A 5,392-nucleotide genomic window follows, 5' to 3' on the forward strand; every position below is an offset into this window, starting at 1 on the left:
AATGTGTGGTTAAATGGATTGTTTATAATGTTGCATATTCTTTCTATGTGTTACATGTATATATTTTATATGTCTTGTTTTATATATATGAAACTTGCTTAGAAGAGTACCTTTTTTTCCAGGTTTGTGATTTGGTGAATTACAATCTTTTAAGATTAAGGTTTTTAATGTAAACATTGAAACCTGAATTATATGCACTGAGTCTCACTGTAACTTGCCTTTTGCTCATTCATGTGCATGGTATTTTCATGTTAACACTTGAGTCTTTCAAAGTGGAATTCCCACTACGTCTGTAGAGACTGGGTGAGGTGTTGTTTCCCATGTTATTTCTCATTCGTGCATCCTCACTGAGATAAAATTCATTAACAAAGCAGGAGCAGGTGAAAGGCCTTCAGGGACTGGGCAGCATTTTGATGCCTGAGACACCAGTCCTTATTTTTTCCACCACTCTGTCCCTTCCCTTTCCTCTTCACTTAAACCAGTTACCAGGGGTAAACTTTTCAAAGAATTATCTCTAGTAAATGTAATGTGTAGGTGTAACTCCATGGAAAGGAAATCCCAGGACAAAAAAAACCTCTAAAATCAAAATCAGCCAAAGGGAAAAATGAAGTTTAAAACCCATTTATTGCTTACAAACTGCAGTCCGGGCCGTCTGTTTCTTGCTGGGGCAGAAGCACGTAAGACCTCCCCCTAGCCTCTCAGATTCAGATAAGCTCTGGGTTGCCCAGGTAATTACCCATTGATATGGAGATGACCTATGACTCTCCACCCCCTGAGGAATGCCTGTTGATATGCAGATGTAATAAAGCAGGCGAGATATTCTGGAAGTATTACAGTTTTACCTACATTAGGCTTCGTGATCACAGCTAACAAATGTGCCATCATTTCATAGAATTCTGGGCTTCAGGGGACTTGAAGTATCTGCTACGGAAAGGGAGGGACAGTCTGAGGGCATTGAATGCATTGGTCGAAGTCACATAGCTCAAATGGTAGTTTGCCAGACACTGCACCACAGCTGACGGAGCACATGTACCAGTTCTCAGAAGGGAATCTGCCCTGGGCGGTGGTTGGTGGGGGTGGAGGTGTACCACTCTTCTCCCCCAATTTGACTGAGCTAGAGCTTGACTGTACAGCACCTTTTGTGCCATAGGAAGAATTTTAATCTGTATTCTGAGAGCATTGAGAAGTCTTAAAGGAAAGTATTAAGCAGAGAGCAGTGTGATCAAATTTGCACTTTTGCAAGGTCAGTTTGTCTTCGCTTGAGAGTGATTGGATAAGAATAGGTTAGATCAGAAAAGGGTTGATAAATTGGGTGCTGTTGCCAAAGTCTAGTTTGGATGAGGGCATTGTGATGTCTGTGATGACACAGACTTGTGAAGACTTTTCCTGAGCTCAGCACTGGACATATTAGGCTCAGTGTCCCTGGTATACAAGGTGCCCCGAACCTGCTTGCCTCTTGGGCAGAAAGCATTGTAGAGTACAAAAGGCATCAATCCAGCATCAGTGAGAACTGAGCCCAAATCTCAGCTCTCTCAAGTACTGACTGTCCAACATGGATGGCATGATTTTGTTCTGAGCCAGTCTCCAGCCTGGTGGGCTGTGGTGGAGTTTAAACAATGCACAGATCATGAGACACCTAGCACAGAGCAAATGCCTAAAAATGAGCTGGATCATTTTCTGCTTCTGTTTCTCTTCAGGATAAAGTAATCAGAGGTACTTTTACCAAATTTTTAGACTACTTCACATTAACTTAGAAATGATGTAGTTATTATACATGCAAATTTTTGAAAAGAAACCATTGGTGAGCAGAACAAGCTCCATGAAGGCTTCTCTTATGAAAGTGAGAAGAGGAAATGACTCTGAGGCCAAGATGAGTGTTGCAGAGAATATTTCCTTTCGTTTTCATTTGATCGTATTCCCTCTGAAGACAGGCTCAAGGAGTGTGGAAACTTCAAAAGCAGAGTAGAAGTGCTCAAAGTGACACAGGGCGGCCTTTCCAGCTTTCTGTTCACTCTCACTTTTCTTAAGCCCTGATAACAAAATAACAAGAGTAGAATCGGGAGGCAGCCTTCTGTATTGATGTGCTATAATCAAACAGAGCGTCAGGCCGGAGTGGTTCACCAGGTAGTGTGGCTGGGCACAGGTAAAGGAATGTGTCACAGGTTGAGTTCTGTTGTCATCATTGTACATTCTGACCATGCCTCAAGTCCAATCTGCCATCACAGTCAAGGACATCTTTCAGCTCAAACAGAGCTAGTCCAGTAGATCTACATCGCTCTCCCCTGGCCTGGACGGAGCAGGGGCACATCGTTTATTTCTGGAAGCATTTGTCAGAGTACCAGACACAGGGCTAATTGCTTTTGTTTCCTTCTCCACCTTTTTGTAGGATTATGACAGTTTTTTTTTAATCGAAGGAGAGCAACACGGTCTTCTCATTCTTAGGCCTGAAATCGCAGTTGGCCTCAAAGGTAGGTATATCTTTTCTTGTTTTAAAATTCGTGTCTCTTGTATTGTTCTTACGGATTAAGGATGAATTTGTTGCAGGAATGCATATATAATCCCCTTTATTGTTGGCTTTTGCTCTTTCTGATGCACAATTAGAAACTCTCTGGTGTAGAATCACAAGGAAACCCAGTGTTTTTACTTTATAATTTTTAAGTGTTATGACATATTGGAGTTTATTTTTATTATAGTTTAGTTTATTTATAATTTATAATCTCTTCTTCTAAGAATTTAAGGTACCAAAAAGTATTGCGTGCTTTCTATTTTAAAGTGAAAGTTTATAGTACTTTACATTTTTTTAAGTAGTCATATTTTTAAGGCCTTTTACATGTTTAATTCATTTACATTGGGAGGTAGGTCATTTGCAGTAACAAATGGCCAGCCTTGGGGAAAAGGAACAGTACAATTTCTAAACTAAGCAAAATATTTTTGAGGCCATTTGTTATGCCTTACATGTTTGAGAGAAGATAAAAGCCCAAGCTTTCTAAGGCTTAGACCTAGAAATGTTGTTACCTCAACTTTGTAAAGCACATGGATTCACTTTCAAAATAAAAATAACATTTCCTTATTAACTAAGGTAATATTTTTTTTCCATCGTAAAACCACTGTTTTTTTTTCAGATTATAAAAGTTGCCTAGGCTCACTTGGAAAAATTGGGAAAATATAAAAACATATAAAGTAAGAAATAAAACCATCCTTATTCCACCACCCAGAGATAACTACATTAATATTTTTGGTATATTTCTTTGTAGTCTTTATATACATAGCAACAGAGGATTTCACTTTATTTCAAATGAGACTGGATTCTATAGTTTCTATTTATAACACTGAATTGAAATGAAAGTACATTACTGGGAACTTTGATGTCTGTAATAATAGGTCTTTTGAGGCTACCCAGGATTTGTACCATTTCTGGAGCACCTGTGGAAGGAAGACAGAGATTCTCAGTAATATGAATTATACACCAGCACCTGCAGTTCACAACCAATATAAAATTTTGATTTGTTTTTACATCAGTAAGTCCACAGATGGCTGTGGGTGGTCTACAAGTATGTTTTAAATAGAGGAAAACCGCACATATATAGTTTTTAAAGGTTCTCAAGACTATTTTATAAGGTAGGATATTGGAATAATTGTTAGGAAAGTAATAGTATTTTTATAACATTTAATCTAAATATATTAAACCAGATTTATCTTCAAAGAACTGGAAAAAACTGGGGTGGGAGTGACACGTAGCACTCACAAGAATCCAGTGGACATCATTGTCTTGGCAAAATCTTTAAAAAACATTGTGTGCTTGCCATCTTTGTTCTCATCTGCCCTGAAGGTGCAGGATCCCTGGAGATGCTGCAGACTCCCTCATTCTTTAAAATATTTATTACATAAGGAGGTGGAGCCAAGATGGCGGGGTGAGTAGAGCAGTGGAAATCTCCTTCCCAAACCACATATATCTATGAAAACATAACAAAGACAACTCTTCCTAGATTAAAGACCAGAGGACACAGGACAACATTTTGACCACATCCACACCAGCGTGACCCCAGTGCCTCATGAAGGGTGAAAGATACAAGCTCCACACCAGTGGGACACGAGAGCCCCTCCCCCCAGCTCTCAGTGGGAGAAGAGGTGTCAGAGTGGGGGGAGAGGGAGCCCAGGACTGCTGAACACCCAGCCCCAGCCATCCAGACCAGAGCGCAGACACAGTGCGTGCGCGGGGCCCTGGATACTAGGGAAACAGGGCAGCAAGATCAGTGAGCGGGTACGGGAGGCGTGGCGCCACAGGACATAAGAAAAGTGAGCGGCCATTTTTTATTTATTAATTTATTTTATTTAATTAAAAAAATTTTTTTTTGTGGTCGTTGTTTTGTTTTGGCAGGTGATTTTTGGAAGTCTTAAAGGGGCAGGTTGGGTAACTTAATCCAGAGGTAGGGAATCTGGGCATCTCTGGGCACCCTAATCCCCAGGGCTACAGGGAGCATGGAGGTCCATTAAGGAGATAAATAGCATCCAGGCCGCTCCCCATCCAATGCGACTCCACTAAATTTTTGCAGCAGCCCGAGCCAGGACACGCCCACATCAACAGCGGAGATAAACTCCATAGCAGCCGGGCAGGAAGCAGAAGAGCTGTCTGCACGCAGCTACCCAGCACTAGCTACTAGGGGTCGCTGTTCTCCCAGGAGAGGAAGGACACAAAACAACAAGAAGGGAAGTTCTTCCAGCCGTCACTCATTCCACCTCTGCAAACTATTCCTATCACCATGAAAAGACAAAAGTACAGGCCGACAAAGATCACAGAGACAACACCAGAGAAGGAGAAAGACCTAACAAGTCTTCCTGACAAAGAATTCATAATAAAAATCATAAACTGCTGACAGAGGTGCAGAGAAATACACAAGAGATATGGGATGAAGTCCAGAGGGAGATCACAGATGCCAGAAAGGAGATTACATAAATGAAACAAACTCTGGAAGGGTTTGTAAGCAGAATGGATAGGATGCAAGAGGCCATTGATGGAAATGAAACCAGAGAACAGGAACGCATAGAAGCTGACATAGAGAGAGATAAAAGGATCTACAGGAATGAAACAATATTAAGAGAACTGTGTGACCAATCCTAAAGGAACAATATCCGTATTATAGGGGTACCAGAAGAAGAAGAGAGAGGAAAAGGGATGGAAGGAATCTTGGAAGAAATAATTGCTGAAAACTTCCCCAAACTGGGGGAGGAAATAATCGAACAGACCACGGAAATACACAGAACCCCCAACAGAAAGGATCCAAGGAGGACAACACCAAGACACATAATAATTAAATGGCAAAATCAAGGGAAAGGAAAGAGTTTTAAAGGTAGCTAGAGAGAAGAAGGTCACCTATAAAGGAAAACCCATCAG

This window comes from Manis pentadactyla, chromosome X, assembly GCF_030020395.1.
Source record: "Manis pentadactyla isolate mManPen7 chromosome X, mManPen7.hap1, whole genome shotgun sequence".
NCBI classification, from domain to species: Eukaryota; Metazoa; Chordata; class Mammalia; order Pholidota; family Manidae; genus Manis; species Manis pentadactyla.